Below are 23266 nucleotides of genomic sequence, written 5' to 3' on the forward strand. Positions count from 1 at the left end.
CCTGGCTTGGTTTTGGTACACCAGCATTTCTCAACCGGGGGTGAGTTTAGGCATGCTTCCCAGGGGATACTGAGAATATCTGGAGACAGTTTGGGTCGTTAAAGCTTGTACAGGGGCACTGACAACGAAAGTGTCATTAAATCCTATGCAGAGGACATGCCCCCCACAAAGATGGGTATTCTGGCTTAAAATGTCAACAGTGACAAGGTTGAGAAAATACATTGTATGTCAGTTTTGCATGAATATAGAAATCTTTTCATAAAAATTAACCAAAAAATAAAGTCATTTAATAATGCAAAAAATAAACTATTTATGAGAAATTAGTATCTTGTTAGTTTATCTTCCAAAATCAGAAATCAAATTACTTGGAATGGACATGACTCAGTTTATTTTAAGTCACTGAGCCATGGATTAATAATCAGAAAAATATAGCTATGGGAGCATTTTGGGTTAATTGTCTTCAACTGATCTGTGATTTTCTAAACAACATTATCCAGTTACAAGATCTGATTAGATATCTTTCTCTTGAAGCAAATCAGAACTGCATGCTGACAAAATAGAGAATGCTCTCCTGGTGGGAGTCTTCCTTTCCTTTTTCCTTTTTCTTCTGCCATTTTTCATAGGGTACTAGGATTTAGGCCTTTTACCATGGTAAGCCTGTACTCTCCCACTCAGCCACAATTTCCACACTGGTAAAAACAAAAATAACAGCATCCTTACTTAAATACAAATCATGACTAAGAGGTAGCATTATTAAAACTCTACATTAAGATGTCCTCACAGTCCATAGTTGATTCCGGAGTCGGGGAGCATGTGTGCACCATGCACACGAGTGTGTTGGTATATGTGCCCATGATCCTGTATGTGGAAGCCAGGGCAGGATTCTGGGTGTCTTATAGCACTTTCTTTACTGCCTTAAGGCAGGCCCTCTCACATCACGGGTAGCTTGAAAATTCAACTCTGCTGGCTGGCCACTGCACTCAAGATCTGCCTGTTTCTGCTGACCAGTGCTGGGGTTACAGTCACACACAGCGATATCAGGGGTCTATGTGGTTGCTATGGAATCTGACTCAGGACTTCAGGATTGAAAGAAAGTGTTCTTACCCATTAAGCCGTTTCAATGAGTTATGATTCATCAATAAAAATCAGAATGCCAGTTCACTTTCGTTAAGGGACGTAGATTGACTACAGGATACAGCTATTTTGAGGCAAGTGAAGCATTCTTCATGGGCCAACCTTGTGGCACTGAAGAAATAGACAGCATGAGTTATTACTGTTTGACTCTTAAGTAGCACTCACAACTTGTGTGCTGAGGGTTGGTGCACAACTAAAAGCATTATTAGGTGGAAGCCTGGTTTGGGGGTGGGGGCAGACCACACACGGCATGCCATGGGAGGACAGGTTGGGAATTTTATCCTTCCCTTTTTGTCTTTACTTTCTGGCTGCTATGATGCAAGCAACTTAGCTGGTCCATGTCTTCCTCACCACACAATGCCATGCTGCCTAATCGTGGGTACAATATGCTGCGAAACAGAACCATCATAACAAAAGCCAAAATAAGGCTTTCTCCCTTGTAAGGTGCCTAGGAATTTTATAACAACAACAGAAAGATCTGTGTGTGTGTGTGTGTGTGTGTGTGTGTGTGTGTGTATGTGTATCTCCCTCTCCCCAATAGTCCAGACTGACTGCAAACTCACCATTCTCCTGCTTCAGCTCCCCAAATATGAGGATTACAGGCATCTGTCACCTGTTCAACTTCTTAGTTATCACTGAGGATGTCTGTAGTCCAATATTTGTTTTACTATTTCAACTGTTTTTTTTTCTTTCTCTGTACCGGATGCCATAAAGTGCCTCCATGCCAGCTTTGAAGACAAGAACTCCTAGACATCTTTGGTTCATCAGAAGAAATGACAACAGGAAAGCAGCTGAATCAGCATTTGCAGAGCAATGCAGAAAGGTCAGGGAAGCTCTTGGTTCTTATAATCTTTGCTGTAAGCAGCACTTCCATGAATTCCTGATATTCTGTGGTTTGGGCTGTACTATGTCCTTGGAGTCCCTGCTTAGACTCAAGTGCTCAAGCATGCCTCTTGAATCAGAAACTCTATTGCTGTATTTTTGTATCTAACTCCTCAATCTTGACAGTGCACAATTTTTCATAGTCATTGTGATTCTAGAACATGATGACTCCCAGAATCACATCTGAGAAGATCTTCTCTTCCTTCTCTTCACTGCAGACTAGAAATGCAGTCAGTGATCTGAATTTTAACCAAAGCTACAGTTGTACAGTTCTTCAGGCTGCAGAAATTCCTATGACTAAATACAACAAACACTGTGGATATTTGGCCCATCCACAGCAACAACCAGATGATCTCTGAGCTCATGAATCTTAAGTACAACGATAAAAGAAATCAGATGAACATTGATGAGACTTCCCTGAACGCTCTGCAGAGCAGACTACAGTAATCTAGTGATCTTTGTTTCATCCTAATAATATAGAAATGCCTAGCGCTGGGGAGGGGTTGGAGGAGAAATCACTAGTTAATTATATCAAGGATCTGCAAACTTTGGTCCCTCTGATGATGAATGTCATCATCTTGACAGGGTGTAGACTCACCTAGGAGTCAAACCCCTGGGCATAACTCTAATGGAGTTTCTAGTTTGAATCAAGTGCAGTGGAAAGGTGGGGGCTGAATGACTACCACTCTCCAGATGAATAGAGAAGAGAAAGTTCCCTGAAGAGTGACACACATCACTCTCCGCATCCTGACTGCAGGTGCAGTGGGACCAGCTGCCTCATGCTCCTATTGCTATGGTGAACACCCTTGAGTTATGAGCCGAAGCTAATCTCTTTTCACTTAGGTTGTTTCTTCTCAGGCATTTTGTTAAAAGCAACAAGGAAACTAAGGAACGCAGCCCCCAGCCAGTTGCCTGTTTTGTGAATAAAGTTTAATTGCCTGCAAAAACCCCACTTGCTTACATCGTATCTGTGGCTGATTTCTTGCTTAAGTGGGCAAGTCAAGCATGTCTGACAGAGCACAGAAAACCCCCAATCACTGTGCATCTCTTACAGAAAATGACTGCTAAGCTCTGCTGTAGATTCCTGAACAAAAGATGACTATGAAATCTAACAAGTCATTTTCCCAAATAAAAACCCATTTGAAATTACAATGATGCAGCTTTATTAAACTCTTTTTTTCGTGTTTAATGAGAAAACAATAACCTCATGAAGTTTACAGAGCAAATATTAAGCATCGATATATTAACTTCAATGGTTATATTATTATCTCATCAAGAAGCAGTTTGATAACTGCTGTAAAACATAAATGTTGTGAATTCATGTCTACTACTGAGGAGTGGGTACTGCGCTAAACTTTCCATGCAGCAAGATAAGCAGCTGCCAAATCCTTTTCTTTCAGCAGTAAACTTGTATTAGAGGACAAGATCTAAGACACTAAATCAAAACATTTGCAGATGTTTCATAATGTTTCAGACAGAATTTTTAAAGGAGAAATTAAAATAATCACCCTTATTCTAATTTTTATGTTTATGTTCCTTTTTCACCAATTCCTTGAAACAAGCACTACAAAGGACAATTCAGTAACTTTTTAGTAATCACAGTAACTACTAAATACCCAAGTAAATGGCTGCTTTTTGCAGTATCTTTTGCATTCAATGAGAGTGGGAGCCAATCCTTGAAAGCAACAAGTTATCCCACTTAGGTGAAAATACCTTCTTTTAGCTACCAAAGGTACTGTGCAACAGTAGCAGGGAGGACTTGGCTAATTATCCCAGAAAAAATGCTGCCCCATCTAAAACTGGAAGCTCATAGTGGACCCAAGACATCTTATCTTCAGGCCACAAAGAGAGAGAAAACTATTTTATTTAAATTAAGCCAATCTTAAAGGAAAGAGCTTCTAAAACAATATGAGCTCTGACATTAGCAACCTGACTTCCACTCCAAAATTATTGAAGTATTTATGGGTAAGATTAACTTAAATCTTATAAACACCTTGTTCTAACTTTAAAATATGTGTGAGGAGCCACACTGACAGAAATTACCAGGTGATTTTTAATGTACACTTTTTAAAATATCAGAAAATAAACCATAAGCTATGATTCTAACTACACAATGGTAAAATGACGTGTTGCCAGAAGCCACATTTAAGCTCATTTTTGGATAGTGAAAATGTATTTCTAAATCTATGGATAGCAAATTTAAGCAAAATTATGAACATATTTTGAATTTTTCCCTCTAAGATGTAAACATTATTTTAATACATCTTTATTTGTAAGACATATTTTCCATTTACATGTGAAATAGTATACTGGAAAGTTTAAATACTCTTAAATGTGTCAATCAAAGCAAAGCATTTTCCAGAGTAGTGGGGGTCTCCACAAAACAAGAGCCACGTGTCAAAGAGGCGGTGTGATGTGCCATGACTCCGTACCCTGGCTCCAGTCACACAGTGTTTATTGTAACTTTCCCCATTGACACTGCAGGGATGCTCTGTCTGGGCTTGAAATGCTACTGATACACCTAGCTCTTTCAAATTCAGTTAAGACCAACTGGATTTCATTTATGTAGCATGTAACTCACCTCACTTGAGAGCAGCAGTGTATTTATAAGCATTATATGGCAATAAAGGGTAGCATGGCAATCATAGACCTTACAGTTTTATAGAAGCCTGTCTAAAGTTAGACAACACAAAAATACTACCACTAAGAACCCACCACTGTACGTATTTAACTACCTAAGATAGCAACAGTAGCATTAGATAAGGATCTATTGTGAGCAAGTATTTTCTCTGGCTGGGCATGATTCTATGCCTAAGGTGGTGGCCCTAGATTGAATTTCATGTAATTTATCCCAGATTCTTGTGCGTAGGTGGTGCCAGGGCACCTTCACAAGTACTTGTAAAGTTCAAATGTTTACCTATCCTATTCGTTTTACTGTTACTTAATATCAAACACACCATAAAATGTAAGTTTTATGAGAATCAATTCACTTAAAGACTTCATTGATATGTACATTCTTGATACATTCATCAAGAAAAGCAAAATCTATGTTTGTCTTTCTCTAACTTGAGCAGGATCGTCAGTTAGTTGGGACCCTTGGCAGCTTCAGAGGGACCATCTAGAATCTCAGCCTCTTTAGGGGGTGCTGCTTCACCAGCTTGCACAGCTGCCAACTGTTTGGGTTTTCCACATTCATCTTTGTGAGCTTCGCGAATGAAGCAGGAACGTGCCAGCTTCAAGGATGCAGTCCAGAGCAGAGCTCATCTGGCTGGGAACATGGTGGCAGACATGACAAGTGTTCTCCACTTTTGGTAAGCTCAGGTGGAAGCTGTGTCAAACAGCACCTTGTCTGTAATCTATAAGCATCCAAGATGCAGAAAAGCACAGGATTTCCCACCATATGACATGGTTACCCAGTTACAGATCCTTGGAATTAAAGAAGCCTTGGAAATTTTCTAATTGAAACTTAATTTCTTAATTGAAATTGTATCTGGAAAATTTCAATCGAGGAGGCAAAATGCTTGCCCTGGGATGCTTGCCTCAGAAAAAGCGCAAAGCCTATGACCTGCTGTGCCTGTAATCTCAGCATTGGAGAATATGAGTAGTTGATGGAATCTTGTTGGCCAGTAAGAGACCCTTTGCCTAGGGGTTCAGAGACAGGGTGATGGAGGAAGGCCCCCAAAGTCTTCTGCTGGCTTCTGTGTATGTGTGCACAAGCACATACACTTGCATACACCACACGCACACATATAAATGCTTGCCCTGAGGTCACATTGCACAGTGGTGATAGAGGTAATAGTTGAACTTATATCTTCTGAATCCTTTTCCTCTGTCACAGAATTGGTCACATACCTTCTCTAGACTAGTTTAGAAAACAGCAACGTCATTCACCACACACACTCTTTAATGCAACCACTTGTATTGCTGGAACTGCAACGTGGCTCATTGCTAAGGACCATGCAGGAGGCAGAGGCAGGAGCAGATCAGGAGGGACAGGAGCTCTAGGGACCCAGGACACAGGAACTCATCCAATTCCAAAGGAATAGATTTCTAAAGGAAGATCATTGTCTGAGGACCCACTCAGAGTAACCAGGAACCCTTCTGCTTAATCAGTCAATGACTGTATCTTCCCAGAGGCAGCTAAAACTGGAAAAGGCTGTGTATCTAATCAGTGAGCCCACCATCCATTGAAACTTCTTGAGTAATTTAACACTGCCTAAAAACATTCATAAAACACACATACCATGAATATATGTGTGGTGCTCTAGTCTAGACTGTATCCAGAATAATACTTTTGAATATCTGACTGGAAGCTCTCAATGACTCTTGATGACCTCAGAAGGAATCAGAACATCGATTGATAGTCCAGAAATGGCATATAGTTACTGTTCTTGTCCTTTGTAATAAAGTGAAATATGAAGTATTCCTAATATCCAAAGAGGGCGGAGGTCATTCAAGGCTAAGTCTACAGTACACTCAAGTCCTACCCAAGCACCCATTTCCCACCTGTATGTCAGTGCAAATCCTGCTAGTGTGCACTCTTCTATAGCATACAATCTCCTACAGAAGACAGGCCATAAAGCTCGGCTTTCCTTACTTCTGAAATGAGGCAAGAACAAAGAGAAGTAATTGTATCTACAGACATTTGTGGTTTTGAGGATTGAGAACTCTTGAGTCAAAGATAAATGTGTTGAACACATTTGCAGAGTTGGTGTGGAATTTAAAGTAAAATCATGCTGAAGGCCTCACAAAAGCAGTCCTTATGCCTCATTTTATCCTGGAGAACCTATCTATGTTGTATCAGTTAGGATGAGGTACTTTGTTTGTTTGCTTTTCATTTTTTGTAGCCATTTGTAGAAAATTCTGTTCGATTTTGCCAAATGAGGTGACAGGGATTTTTGAGAAGGGCTGTGTTCTAAGTGGTTCTCAGGAAGTCTCAGATTCAGGTTCAGATCTAGCTGGAGAGTCGCAGGCCTGCACCTCCCATCTGTGTAGCACTGGCATCATCACGTGACTGGCTCCAGAGGAATTCCTGTGTCTCTCCGAGGAGGCTCTTGCTATGTGCAGCCCAGCCTGCATCAGAAAGCACTTCTCAGTCTGTGAGGACAGAACTCTACCTGACCAGGACTATGATCCAGATGTTGGAAATGGTGTCCTAGTTTCTCTGAATATGTGACAGAAAGTAGGAGAGATGAACACAAGAAAGGCCCAATCTCACATAGAGCAAGAAACTATTTAAGATACTAACATGAAAAGGGTAATGATAGGCAAATTGAAGAGTCTGGACTCTAGAACAAGAAAGTGTGGGCTCAAGTCTTCACATCTCTATTTGGTAGCTGTACAACCTTAGGGGAGTTACTTAGCCTCTGTAAGGGACAATTTATTCATCATTAAAAATGGTGGTGACATAGGTGGGAAGATGCCTCAGTGGTTAAAACACTTGTTATGTAAGTCTGGGCATAGGAGCTTAAATTCCCAGGCATACATGTAAACAGCAGACATCTGTGGTGGTCATCTGTGATGACCTCTACATACACACATAGACCCAAACATGAAGCCATACACATGCATATAAAACCATGCTTACACACACATGCATGTATGAGAAAGGAAAAATGGTGATTAAGGTTATGTCTATTCAGTAGTATTTTGTGATAATTAAATGAGACAATTAAAAGCTATAGAATGGTGGTCACACGTAGGGGTTACTCAGTCAACACTAGCTCCATTAGTGTTATTATTAATAATAGCAGATGTGAGCGGCAGCAATAAATTTTACAAAATATCAAATGACAGACTCTTAAAATGGAGCAAGCGCAGGATGAATTGTGGCCCTGCACTGAATACGTAATAGTGAGTGATTGTGAAATCCAGGGACAGAGGAGAGGGCATTCTCAGTAGGGATGGGAATGATCAAAAGTGGCATTGTGACAAGCCAAAGCCCCAGTAGATCAACCAGTTTGACTGAACAAGAAACTCATGACAGGGTCACATGTGTTAGGCAGTTTTTCAAAAAAGTTTCCTATGGGTATTTCCATCAGATATTTATAGGATCTATAATGCTAAAATATTACTGAAAGCATTTTCCAGTTTAAATGCATATCTGTTCTTTCAAAATGACCTTAACCCCCCTGTTTGATTTAATTTATCAGCTAAAACTAATTTCAAAAGCAAAGATCATTATATTATTTTTGACTCATTTAATTCTTCTATTAAGACATCAATTTCAGCAATCAACCCCTTTGAACTCAAGAATATCAACTGATCTTGCCAATATTTAGAGAGTTGATGTAACGGCAATTCTTCTCATTCGAAAGGGCTTCTAGTCTCCCTGTGGTTTTCATCTCTTCTAGCCTTGATATATTCTTGCTTACAGTCTCTGGTGATAGTGTTATAGAAACCATGTTGCACTACACTCATTAAGAAAATTCACAAATTACGAAAAAGCCATATTCCATCCGTTTACATTTTATGAAATTTTCCTTCTTTCTCTAAATAGGACCCAGTAGACTTTTCTAGAAGGGAAGAATTTGCACCAGACTGGTTCATTATTTTTGTAAGTTGTTTCATGAGTAAAAAAGCATCATTCTTTAACACATAGTAAAAACATTCCTGTTACTCGCCTAAAACCCTTTTTCTACTGTTACTCCATACTACACAAGACACAGTATGCCAGGGCACAGACTCTGCGCCTCCCCAACAATGGTAATGCAAAGGTGAGCAATGTTTTTTCTTCTTCTGTTCTGAATGTTTGATGAGTCACCACTGATTGATTAGTGCATCTAAGAATCTGTGAGTACAGCTGGCACTTCATCTAAATCAGAAGCATTTCCTAATCCAATGATGCCATCCTGTGTGACTTTATAAAACCACCATAAAGTCTTCAAATACTTTCCCCAAATCATTGTTGATAGTTATACCAGGAAGCTCTTGTCCCTCCTTCACAAACTGACATAAAATAGAAGTTGGCTACTATGCTGACTAAACATTCATCTCTCCTTGGCTTCAGGGAAACCCCAGAGTATATTCTGTAACAGCAGCTCCTGAGTCTGGGTCCCCCGAGCGAAAACACAATACAGCAGTCAAATGGAAAAGGAACCACTGACCAACTGCAGAAGAGACAGACACAAGTATGCCCAACCCAAGAGAGATTCAAAGGAAGCACACATTTGACTAGTGTCAAGTTTTAATTTCATGGCAATTGAAACCCAAAGACGACAGAGAAGTTGGGCTTCATCCTTTAAGCTTCTCTGTCTCCCTACTAACAGGCCCCTGCATGGAGGTCTACTGGAAAGGGTGTGACCACAGACAGGTCCCCTTTCAGCCTAGGTAATCCTGGGAGCCAGCAACCCTTCCAGAAACAGGAACAGTATTTCTTCAGTCCAAACAGAACTGGGAACATGGGGAGGCCATGTTGACAGATGGATCACACTGGGAAATAAATCTCCATCTTCCTTTTGAGAAAAGTGTTTCTGTTAGCTTCCACCATGGCAGCAGCCTGCCTTAGCCACCAAGGCAGCGACATCACAGCCTGCCACCAGTGCCTTTCCACCACGAGCTGTGCCATACTGAACACATTAAAGGTGCTGGTCAGTCACAGCTCCCTCTTTTGTTGCCTCTCTTCTTCCTCTTGTTCATCTTACCATTCCTTCTGTCTGTCTGTCTGTCCGGCTGCCTCTCATGTCCCCACTTCACCTTTTCACTACCCCATCTCCCTAATAAACCTCCTCCACTAACTCTGTTGCACGCGGCGTGTTCACTGAGTGGCATACCTCGGCAGAGCCCACCAAAACGTACTCACTTCACCTTTCAAAAACATCTTTACAGCTTTGCTTTGTAATCTTGGGTGGCCTGATGCCTATTGTTGCCTAGCATCTCCTCTAATTCATAGCATATTTCCTGCCTCGGCTTCCTGAATTCTGGGACAACAAGAATTTATCATGAGTCTTGGAAAGGTGCTCAGTGGTCTAAGTGAAAATATTGCTCTTGCAGAGAACAGACCCTGGCTTGTGAAGTTTCAGGGGGAAACTGATTTTTCAAGGCCATGACAGAGAGCATTAGGATGTTAGCTTGTAGTAAGATCATCTGGGAGTGAGGAAATAGCTGTGCTTAATAGAAGAACAGCATTATTAAGCTGAACATTCTTGTGGCTCTTTGGGACAACAAGAAAGCACTTCCTCAGAGTCGGCACACAGAAACACTGGTCCAATGGGACCCAAACTGCATCTCAGACATGAAGCTGAGTGTGGCTGCGTGGAGAACATCATGTGGCACTGGTTTTGAAGGCATGGAAGCTGCAGGATTGAAGGGGCCATGGAGAAAGGTAAAGGGAAACTACATGAAAAGGTTTGAGAGGCCATGAGAAGCAACCGATGAAGGTCCAACCTTAGCTGCAATGGAGATCCAGTGAACAGGAGATCCCACATGGGATGGCTGCCAATAACAGCAACAGGTGTGGGCTAGGCCAGCCTAAGCCTTCAAGGCGATGTAGGTATGCTATAGATGACAGACAGAGAATTGGGACTGCCCAAGCCTTTTGGAGTCAGAAGACACAAGGAATTATAGATACCAGTCATTCAACTACAAGATTTGGATTTACGTTGTTAGATTTTGGCTTTGCTTGGTTCTGATTGTTCCAGTAACCTGGTTATTCCCTTTGGAATAAGCGGTATTAAAATTAATATTTATACTTTACAATGAAAATATAATGAAAAAACATTGGGTTTTAAAAAATATTTTAGATGTTCAAAGTCTGGGGATTTTTAAAGACTGCAAGACTTTTAAAAGTTGATCTACGCTTTACATTATGATATTAATATGAAATATTGGGTGACAAGAAATGAAAGGTTGTAGCTTAAAGTGATACATTTGTGTCAAGTTGGCAAGGAGTGGTTAGCTTTAAATGCAGAGTTTAACCAGCCTAGAGTCATCTGAGAAGGGCTTCTCAATCAAGGAAGTACCCAGATTGCCTATAGGCATATCTGTGGGTTGTTTTAGTTGTCAGTTGGTGTGGAAGGACTCAGCCCAATGTAGATGACACCATCCCCTAAGCAAGTGGAGGTCTTGAGCTGTATAAAGCATACATCTGAGAGAGCAAGCCAGGAAAACAACATTTTTCCATAGTTTCCCCTCCAGAATCCTGATTCAGTCCCTGCCCTGACTTCTATTAATGATAGACTGTAACCTATGAACTTAAGTAAACTTATCCTTCCCTGGCTACTTTTTTCAGAGCATTTTTCAGAACAGCAGAGTGAAACTAGAACAGACTCAAAGTGCTGCCACCCATGCCCATGAGAAATGTGATCTAAGATCTCCAGACAAACACACACACACACACACACACATACACACACACACACACACACATACACACATTACTTAGCTTCTGTTCATATACATCTGTGATGAAGCTTAATTCAAAAATTAAGCATGGTAAGAAGTAACAAGTGAGAAAATGCAAATTATGAAAAATAATATAATTATGTAACTAAGATTCTTCTCTCTTGAAAAACTAAAGGAAGTGCTAATATTTTAAGTCATGGTTGACCTTGGGTGACTAAGGCCATGGAAAGCACAAGTGTGAACATTGGAGATAGCTGTAGTTTTCTTAGCTCAATGCCCAGTGTTCACAGTACTATGGGCCCTGAGACATTTGGTGTATGATGACATTTTCTAAAACAGGGTGTTGCGGCCTGGATCCTAGACTTCCCCTCAGCTACTTCTCTAGCCCTGAAGCATGCTACTTGTTTTGTTTTCCATACTTTTTCTTTGGTTCTTAATGATTCTTTGTATTTTTAGTTTTGTTTTTATGTATTATTTCTTCTTTGGTTGCTGTCACAAAATACCTATCAAAGACAACTTCAAGAAGGGTTTATTTTGACTCAGTTTGAGCGTCCAGTCGATTGCGGCAGGGAAGTCATGATGGCTGAAGTATGAGACAGCCAGACACATTACACCTGAGGTGAGTGCTGGACTGCAGATCTCTTTCCCCTGTTACTTCAGCTGATAGCCCCAACCAACCATGGAAAGATGAATTCACAGTCAGGATGGGTCTCCCCCTCCAGCCTCTCTCTAAAATGCCCACGCATACATGCTAGAGGTCCTGTCTAAGTAACAAGGAAGAGTAACCATCATGTTTTGTTTTGATACTTGTTATTAACAAAATGTAAATTCACTAGTTATGTATTAAATGTCTCTCACATGCCTTGAGAAAAATGTCAATTAAATTGTAAAGTGTCTTAGTATATCTGCCTACTTTAATCTGGGCAGCTACTCAGAGAATCTGTGCAGCTCTCATCATGACTCTGCTCACCATCTTGTTTACATTCTCTGTACTCTTGTTTGTATCTTTGATTCTGTGATTGACAGTGCCTTCCTGTGTGTTAGCTTGACACACCACAGCTCGTGGCAGAACACTGAGGAACATCAAGTGAAAGGTAAATTTTTAGAGATCCTTCATGTTTTTTTCCACTCTTAGCTGCATGGGCAATTTGGCTGGGTTCAGGTTCTACCTTAGAGAGTTTGCTCATTTCGACTTTTAAGACAGTGTTCCACCATTTGCTGGCCTCCAGGATTTCTCTTGGGAATTTCAAGGTCTTTCCAGTTCTTGATCCTTTGTGCCTTCTGAAGTCTAAAGAGTCACTTTCTGTTTTATTTGTAGTGTCAGGAAACTCGGGTGTTTCAGTTTTGGAATTTCAACTAGTTCATTTCTCATCCTCTTAGTTCCACAATCTTTCTTTCCTATATCCCCCTCTGTTTATATGCTTATTACATTTGTTTATTTATTTACTTAGCTCAATGAGCTGCTTGTATGATGGAAATCATCTTTATTTATCTATTTCTTCTGGAGCTTAGAATTTAAGAGTCTCAGAAACTCATTCACACTCATTCATTTAATTTTCTTCTTTGAACATTTTGTTGATTTTATTATGATTATCACTGATCCATGGACTTGTGTCTATTAAAATCTCTTCACTGTCATTTGATTGATGCTTTGAAATACATAAACTTCAAATTTGCAGACAAATGGAGGGAACTAGAAAAAAACTCATCCTGGTTGAGATTTCCCAGATACAGAAAGACAAAAGTGGCATGCAGTGGCTTATATGGGGATATTAGCAGTTAGGTCAATGATACTGTTATGAATCATAACTGTTATGAATCAACTCCTGTAGGAGGCATGATCCATATGTTGTGAACTGCTGAACTAGAGAAAACAGATAGATCTCATTAGGAAAGGGAAATAGAACAGAAAGATCTAGATGGAAACAGCAGAGAGTGGGAATGGGCAGATAAAGAAGGGAGGAGGAGACAGAGAGAAGAGGGCGTTGTAGGAGAGAAGGCTAAAATTAAGAGGTATTTGAGGGATAATATAGAAATCTAATATAATAAACTTCCTGAAGTATATAAATTCTTGATGGTGATCTAAATAAGATTGCCAAATAACAGGGAGACAGAGTACCCACTGGCCATTTCTTTTCACCAAATGAGGCTTCCAGAAGTGGGATTGAGCTACATCCAATTGAGTTGTTGCCTAAATGGGCCCCACAATAAGTTCCAACCAACCAAGACTGTTTGTCAAGAATTGTCAGCAAGGCTCATTGCTTAAGACAGCATCTATACAATTCATTGAACATGGAGATGTTGAGTTGATGCCTAAAAAGAGCTTTCATGCATATATTCTAAAATCTTTGGTATAGGAAGGTACTTTGTATTCTTTCAAAGATAAAAGTAAACATCAAGCGAGTCACAACTTTTATATTTACAGTGGTATACTGCTGGCAAGATATGCTAGGCCAATGGTGGCACAAGGGTTGTGGGAGTCACCAAACAATACCTGATTTGACTTACGGTCCTCTCCATGAGATAGAACCCATACCCAACACTGATCCAATAAATAAGAACCAGGGACTGCCTCAGGAACCTAGGGTAAAACCAAATGCTACTCGTACTTTAAAAAACATAGTTATAAAATGACTCCTAAGACATTCATTATTCATATACTCATAGTTCAGTGCTGTGCTTGGCCCCGTCACAGATACTTCATCCTGTATCGGATGGGACAAATACAGAGACCAACAGCCAGACATGCGGAGTGAGTCTCTAAACGGGATGTCTCCATCAAATTTCTCCCCTCAGGGCTCAGATAACTCTCTACAAAAGGAGGCAGAAAGGGTGTAAGAGCCATAGGGGATGGAGGACACCAAGAAAACTAGGCCCTCTTAAATCAACATGAGCAAAGCTCATATGAACTCATGGAGACTGAAGCAGCCTGACCAGCGGCTGTATGGGTCTCCACTGGGTCCTGGGCACTTCTGTTATGGCTTCCAATTTAGTATGTCCATGGGATACCTGAGTGTACAAGCAAGTGGGTTTCTTATCCCTATGCCTTCTCTTGTGTTCCTTCCTTCTGTTGATTTGTCTTGTGCTACCTTTGTGTAGTAGTTGTTGTTTATTCTTATTGCCTTTTATTTTGTTAGATTTTTTTAAAGAATGAATTGTGAATGAGCAAAAACCTAGCCATTAAAGATTAATAACTGTACTGTCATTCATAGCTGCTGGGAAAGGATCATCCCTCTATGTGGGGGCTGCTGTTTAGTCTTATTTACCGTGTCCTTTGATTTACAGAAGCTTCTCAGTTTCAGAAGGTCCCATTTAATAATTGTCAACTCAGTTCATATTCAGAAAGTGGTTTGATATGTTGCCATATATGTGGTCGATTTTTGAGAAGGTTCCATGTGGTGCTGAGAAGAAGGTGTTTGTAGATGTGTAGATTAATGTCATTATCCTCAATTAAATTCCATTGATCCATATGTCTGTTTTTATGCCACTATCAAGCTGTTTTTGTTAATATAGATCTATAGGACAGCTTTAAGTCTGGGATGGTGAAACCTCCAGATGATCTTTTATTGTACAGGATTATTTCAGCTATCCTGGATTTTTTGTTTTTCAGATGAAGTTGAATATTGTTCTTCTGAGGTCTGTGAATAAATGTGTTGGGATTTTGAAGAGGATTGTATTGAATCTGTAGGTTGCTCTTGGTAAGATTTCCATTTTTATTATATTGACCTTACCTATCCAAGAGCATGGGAGATCTTTACATTTTTTATATATTCTCCAGTTTCTTTCTTCAAATATTTAAAGTTGTTGTCATACAGATCTTTCACTTTTTGGTTAGAGTTACCCTGGGATATTTTATATTATTTGGATCTATTGTAAAGGGCGATATTTCTCTGATTTCTTTCTCCGTCCATTTATCATTTGTATACAGAAGGGCTACTGATTTTTTAAGTTAATCTTGCAACCTGCCACAACACTGAAGGTGGTTGTCAGCTGTAGGAGTTCCTTAGTAGAATTTTGGGGGTCACTTATGAATACTCTCATATCATCTGAAAATAGCAAAAGTTTGCTTTCTTCCTTTCCCATTTGTATCCCCTTTATTTCCTTTTGTTGTATTATTGCTCTAGCTAAAACTTTGAGCACTATGTTAAATAGACATGGAGAGAGTGGACAGCCTTGTCTTGTTCCTGATATTAGTGGAATGGCTTTGAGTTTCTCTCTATTTAGTATGATGTTGGCTGTCGGCTTGCTGTATATTGCCTTTATTATGCACAGGTATGTTTCCTGTATCGCTGATCTCTCCAAGACCTTTATCATGAATGTTTAGCTTACTGCTTAGTTTAAACACTAAACTAAAATATTTTCACTCTAATAATGACAAATGATTGCTTGAGGATGATTTATTCACCATCTGCATGGAAATGTATTTTGCTGGTATATGCTGCTGTCTTTCTCCAGTGATGAAAAGTTCTGCCTCCAATGGGGAAACAGCTACACTGACTGGGCGATTAGCTGGCAGTGCCCCTAGAGCACACTGTGCACCTCCAGCTTTTGCTGTGTCATGTTGGCCTCTTGTTGAACAGGAGATGACTGACTGAAGAGAGCACACTGTCAGGTTGTCCAGAAGCCTTCAGCACTTCCCAGGAATTAATTATGTGTGGCATTTTATACACCATTAATCCCTTCCTTCTCAGGAGAAGACAATGTATGCCTGAGAACTTTGCAAGTAGAATGGAGAATTAGAAGTCAAACTGATGTACACAATATACTCAATAAACTTGGGTTTGGAACTTAACTTAGTGTCTTAGCCAATGCTATGAAGATACACCATGACCATGGCAACTCTTATAAAAGAAAAAAATTAACTGGAGCTGTCTTACAGTTCAGAGGTTTAGTCCATTGTCATCATTGGTGGGGATCATGGCAGAACACATCTAGCTATTGGAGCTGTAGCTGAGATCTACAGCCTGATCCATAGTCATAGAGAGAGACCTTGAGACAGTTAATTTTCCTCATCACCAAAATTCAAAGTATGGCCTTTAAAGAAATATATACTTCAATAAAAAAACAATAAATTGGAATCCCTTAGGTATCAATGCAGTAGCTCCAATTTCAGCATGCATTGGATAAAGAATCAATACAGATTTCTTGGAGGAGGGCACTGTCTCCTGTAATAGAGTGTTCATTCTTACACAGCTCTTTAATCCACCCATAGCTCTTTACAAATGTTTTCTTCCAGTATGTCAAAAATGACAACAGCAACTAAACAACAATCCTTCAACAAGTAAAAAGGGCATCATTATGAAAATTTTCAAAGGACATAAGATCATATTAGATTTGATTAATAGCTGGTCAATGACTCAATGCTTGTCCTTCTGAATAATACTTTTATAATTTTTTAACAAGTTATTTAAATTATCTTTCAAAATGTTGCCAAATTGAGATTCTCAGAAACTGAGTGATAAATAGAAAAATCAGCAAGAATTGAAAAGTTTCATTTGATACCAGCTGTAGGAACATGTTTTGAGAGAGAACAGACCTGGATAACTATGGGTCAAATGAAGTGGAAAGTAAGCACGCAGTTATTGGCTTAAACACTGACACGTGAACTAGCATTCTAAAGCAGCAAGAATTTTATACTCTTGTACTGAAGATCCCAGTTTCCCAGTTGGACTTTGTTTACACTGTCATTTATTTATCTATCATTCAGACACTCTGTAAACATGAAGATAAGATCCTAATAACTTAAATTTTAATAGAGGAAGCAATTGACAATGGAAGGTAAGTTTTGAAAGGTGTTTCAGATAAGCATAAAGGCTGGGTGAGAAAAGAATGGGGTACTATAGTGGAGTGGGTAGAGCAGAGATACTTCTGTCTTAGTGGTCAGGTGTCTGTCTTGGGTTGATGTAGAGCACAGGGCTTCTCAGTCTTGGAGTGCATCTATTCCCTAGGATCTTACTGAAATGCAAAGTCTGACATGGGACCTGAAAGTCTGCATTTCTATCCAACTCACAGAAAAGCTAATATGTCAATAAGTTCTCCAGACTGCATTTGAATAGTAAGGACTTTAAATAAAAACTGGGAATTAGATCAAAAGAAAGAAAGAAAGAAAGGAAGGAAGGAAGGAAGGAAGGAAGGAAAGAAAGAAGGAGGAAAAATACCAGGAAATGTCTGTTGTGGTGATACTCAGGAGTCCAACCTCAAGTTCAGGTCACTTCAGTTTTCTCTCCTTGGTTTCATAAGAAGCCCTAGGACAATGGCAGGAAGTTATGATGATGGCCATGGGCATCTAAGCTTCTTCCACCTTTCACACACTGGGCCCATGCCAGCTCACAAGCTCTCTCTAGAACTTGCCTTCCCATACTGTACAATGCTTACTCAGACTGGTATACATAAAATCATAAACATAGACTGTTTCATAGACTTAGTTGACTCAAACTCATTTCTACATTCTTTTTCTTATAGTTATTTATTAAAGTATTTATAAAGATTAGAGCATAAACCAAGAAGTTTGATTTCCTAGCATCACTTGCAGCTACAAATACCCCTGACCACATGACAGAGCATGGTCAATGGCATTGTGATGAATGCCTGGAGGAGAAGGTGAGGTGAGATCACTCTTTCCCACGAAGCAAGGCAAAGCGTCCGTGGAGGAATGCCTTCTCCCTCATTCTCCATGCTTTCTGCAGTTGCAACAGGCATTTTAAAACAATGAGCTCACAAGTAGCAGGGCTGAACCAGCAAAAGAGAACACCACAGTTCTCCAGAACCGCTGTGCTGGCTGCTCAGCACTGGCACTCTGAAACACAGAAGAGTGAGCCCTTACTGTTTGACCTGGAGGTCAAGGGGTTTTCAGGACCTCATGCCTGCATGCAACACACAGGGAACATTCAGCAAGATGAATGTATTTCTTCTTTCCAATGCCACTTAGCAACTGGTTCAGATATAGTTGCAACATCAGACTTTAGTCACTATACTTGACCATGACAACTTATTGCAAGGGCTTGGCAAAGTTGGACTATGAATGATACTAAATGGGAATCCTAGTTAGTATCACCACTGGGGGAAATATATATATATATATATATATATATATATATATATATATATATAATCCAAAATGAATGATAAATGAGTGTTTTGTTGGGGAACAACTTGCACAGATAACAAGAAAGAATTTCTGCGGTCTTCCTGCTCCAGAAGATGGAGTCTCTGCCCTTCCCATCCAATCCAATTCGTGACCCGAGAGAGAGAGAGAGAGAGAGAGAGAGAGAGAGAGAGAGAGAGAGAGAGAGAGAGAGATCCCACCCTACTCCCTCCACTACCTTCCAATCATGTCCAAACAAAGGGGAGTAGCCACTAACACAAATTCACTGGCAAGGCGAGATGACATTACATATATATGCATATATATTCATCCATCCCCCTTAGAGATTCTCAAAATAATATTAAGCCCCCTCTACCCCCATTTTAGAAACTGTAACTTTAGTTATCCTGATTTGGTGATAACTTATGATCCTGTGGCCACACAACATCATAGCACAGCAAATCTGGAGCACTCCATAAGAAATAAGTGAAAATAATGGCACTGGGCCTTGTGCCTAGAAAAACACAGCATGTATTATTAAGCTCAACTGGTTTGAATGAAAAACCAAATTAGTGTCAAGAGTGAACTGCTGTGAAAAAAATGTTGTAAAGTTCAAACACATATAAATGAGCTGGGAGGAAATGAATTTTAGAAAACACTCATACATAAGTAAACACCTAGGAAACTCGGCCAATCATCAATTGACTCAGTGTAATGTTTCAGATCCACGGGACATTCAGAGACATGAAGCTGCATCAGCCTGCAGTAACAGGGTCCAAGAACGGAGTCGCGTGACAAGAGCTCTGCATGCTTCGGAGAACACCCAAGAAACCAAGACAAGAGTGGTGTGACCTCAGTTTCTTCAGAAACACAGAATTGTTTCTGGATTATACTTAGATTATACTTGCATGCCTCCCCCAGGTGTAGCTGATAGGAGTGAGTTTACTTCAGATTATTCATTACAGCTCGCCCGCCACGTGCAGCCCGCCCGCCACGTGCCGCTCGTCCTTGTGATTGTACACTTTACTAATGTGACTCCTACTAACTCTCAGAGTGATGCATGAGAAATAAATGACCCAGAGACTGATATGGGGGTTCAAACTTCAAGATGAAACTCAGAAAACAAAGCGGCAGGGCACTAACTCCCACCCTACCTCACATGAAAGGCAACCTGGTTCCACCAAACCCCAGACTTCTGCCTCTCCTGAGACTTCAATGTCTTCCTATCCTCAGTGTGGCTGGAGAATGAATTCCTGATACTAACTACTGAAGACCCTGCTCCTGCCTTTTATACCCCTCTAGTGTTGGGATTAAAGGTATGTGATCCTAGGTGCTGAGGTCATCACTGTGGGAGATGTTTCTCTTTCAGACTGGATCAACTGTATCTGGATCTGGGGGGCCTTGGACTCTCAGAGATCCGTTTATCTCTTAATCCTGAGTTCTAGAATTAAAAGTGTACACCACCACCGTCTATCTTCTGGCTGCTGACTTTGCTTTCTGAATCCTCAGGTAAGCTTTAAAAAATCACAAATAACATATCACCATACTCAGAGTATAAATTATCTGATGCTTTTAATAACGTTGGCTATTGTGTAAGACCTTATCCCACCTCATTTATGGGCTCCATCTTCCTGGGTCCCCCCTCCCTTAGAGAGGTAAGCAGAGATAAGCAGGTTGTATACATCAGTACAAAAAGTGAGAAGAGAGTGAAACAGCCCGTGGAAAGTTGATAAAACCAAACTAAGGAAAAGAACTAGGATTTCTATGGGGAATGGTGATGATAGAGATGCCACGAGTGGGAAAATTTGAGGATCTGAATGAGCAGACAGTAAGGAGTATAATTACCGGAGAGTAATCAGACAAGCACAGCTTGACCAGAAGCCTCAAGACTGTTAAAGGGACATGGTAACCAGGAAGCAGTTTGGCTGCAGGGGTGGGTTGGGTGGGGCTTTATTAGCTGATGCTTAAGTAACTGAACTTAAAACCCGTTTCACACGAGCTAACAGCATGTGAGGAAACACTATGGTTGTGTCTCCTTGGTTTAACGTGATGGCCTCAACCATCAGGGAAATAGCAAAAGTTAGTAAAAACAAATGCAAGAAGTGTCTAGTGCTTCTTGCATTCATCTCTGGAAGCTGCTTCACAGAAGCAGAGAAGCAGTCTCTGCTATATACACCCCCATGAGCACATCTCTGTCTTCATCTGTCTTAACTTCCCTACAACACCTCTTCCCCTCTTGGATCCACACAGATCTGAGCTATGTCTCTACCTGGAAGCTGGAGTATTTGAGCTAAGATGTGGAAGATGACATCTTTGTGACTGATGGGTGTTACTTAGCTGACATTTGTGGAATTATTCAATTCACTATTAATTTTTCACAATTATGTTAAATGCTAAATAAGACTTTTTCAATTAAATCTATTTTATTATACTTATTTAATTATAGACAAATCACATTTATTTAATACATTTTAAAAACTAAAGTTTCAGTGGTTGATGAATAGAAGTGCTTATTTTTCAGCCCTAAAAAAGATTTTGTTAATCCTGCCCCACCTCTTTGAGAACCCTGTGATCAGAAAGTCTCTGTCCACACTTTCTAACCTTATATCTCCTTACAGAATGATGTTTTATTTTCTTTTCAGGACATCTGACTGGGAGGAAAGACTCAGAGCACCAAGAATCTAGGTTGTCAAATTCATTAATACACAGATTCAAATTTTATATTAAATACACTTTACAGACAGGTAAAAGAGTAGCAGCATTTCCTGTTAAATTCTTTTGGTGCACAGTTGTAGACAAGGAATGAGAGCTCCCACTTTGTTTGATTGAAAGCTTTCTGCTGATCCCTCCCCCATGGAGAGATGTAAACTCATACTGGACACCAGTATAAACAGTCCTCAGTGCTGTAACTGACGGCAAGTCTCCACTGCAGTCCACAGTCCACAGTCGGTAACCCTGTCTACACAGCTTGATTTCCTTCATTCCAAATAAAACCCCAGCAATGCAGCAATTAATTATACAAACACTTGCTTAAATAGAAGTCACACACTTTGTAGTCTTTAATGAAGTCCATCAAATGAACTTCTGTAGGGAATTCACTTAATTAATCAATACTTACTTTACATCACTTAGATGGACTGCAGTGTAGCAGATAAGCCTGAGTGGAGCCACACCTCACTGTTTAGTTGTTTGTTTGTTTGTTTTTGTACTATCTGTATCTTTCAATACACTGGAGTGCTGCCATTTGCAAAGAATCAAAAGGCATGAAACAAACACTCATACACATTTTTAAAAGGGAGTCACCTCCTAAAAGTTAGGGTTGAAATACCAAGCCAGTGGTTCTGATAAACAATTTACTACAGCAGATTTCAGGAAGGCAGCAACCACAAGGCTGCTGGAACCATTCCCACGTGAGTGACCATTCCCTCCACCATGAGTCAGGATGTCATCCAGGTCTAAGCTGCTGCTGAGGGCCATGCATGTGTCATGGTCCAGCTGCAGCTGAGGTCTATATTGATTTCTGTGGCCAGTGGTACCTATGAAGGCCTAAGGGATCACGCAAAGTGAAGTCTGAGGGCTATATTGAGCCAGCCCAGCCCTTCACTGCCCTGGGAAAGATGCCTTTGCCTCTGGCTACTCACTACAACAAGAGAACTAGCCCTGTGCTTGGAGAGAGGACCTCCACCCCTCAGCACAGGCGAGAATGAACCTATGCTGAGGACATGCATGTAGGGGAAGCTGACTCTGCCAATGCCCCTGAGGTGGGTGGCCCCGGGGGCTTAATTTGAGCTGCCTGGATAACACTGGGCCCACAGCAGGACTTTTCGTTGACCCACCCCTTAGTATCTACCCCATTCAGGTCCTGCTGGAGTCTGTGAAGGGACTGGACCTGCAGAATGATAGCCACAAGATTTCCAAGATACAGCATACCCCGGAAGAGCTCCGGTGAAAATTCGGTGAGGATGGTGTACCAAAAACCAGAAACATTGAACCAGACCAATGACTCATTGCAATGAACAGTTACCAGTCAAGCTGGTGGGATAAAGGGGTATACTATATGACACATGGAAGCCTCCAATGTCACCAGGACAGATGCAGAGGAGATGGAGAGACAGGAGAGAAGAAGCAGAGATTTTGCTGTCTCAGGGGTGTTTTTTGTTGTTCTGTTTTGGTTCAATGCTTTTTTTTCTTTCGTTTTTGTTCTTGCTTGCCGCCTGTTAGCTTGTTTTGTTTTGTTTTCTTTCATGGGAGGGATACAACAGGGATGGGACAGTAATATGGAGGGACCTAGAGGTGACGAGAATTGGGGTACATGATGTGAAATCCCTGACAATTTAATAAAGAAGTTTAAAAAACAACTTACTACCCAGAAACCCATGCAGAACGGTCTTTTTTCCTCTGGTTACTTGACCCCATTTCTGTTTATAACATTATTAGCATTTTTACATTGATGACTTTCGTTAGACAACTTTAAGTACTAGCAATTTCTTAGTAAGCAACTAAAGAACAGAATATTTATGTAAGCTCTTGGAGGCTTTCAAAAATGTTTGCAAAGCTTGTTTGCGACTTCAAAAAACCTAACAGTGTGCTGTGTGGTAAAGGGTACACAGCTTTAACATCTGCTCACAACCCCCACACTGCCCTTCTGCCTACCGGCTTCAAATAACATCACCACTTTACCACCACTTATCCAGTCAATGCATCTTTACTTCCTGATGAAATGAAGAGGTGGCAAACACGTGATGTTACTATCTGGTCCCCATGTGAGTCACAGAGGTATTTGAGCCTCTTGTTCCTATCAAGTGAGTGGTCATTACAAAGATA

General features: G+C 40.4%; 1 protein-coding gene across 1 annotated transcript in view; it reads right to left on the reverse strand.

The window, feature by feature from the left end:
- The window catches only part of Kcnh8 (potassium voltage-gated channel subfamily H member 8), a 375994-nt gene that overhangs the window by 198385 nt on the left and 154343 nt on the right, over positions 1-23266 (reverse strand). The window lies entirely within an intron of this gene.

This window comes from Mesocricetus auratus, unplaced genomic scaffold (genome assembly GCF_017639785.1).
Source record: "Mesocricetus auratus isolate SY011 unplaced genomic scaffold, BCM_Maur_2.0 Super-Scaffold_100021, whole genome shotgun sequence".
In the NCBI taxonomy this organism is placed as follows: Eukaryota; Metazoa; Chordata; class Mammalia; order Rodentia; family Cricetidae; genus Mesocricetus; species Mesocricetus auratus.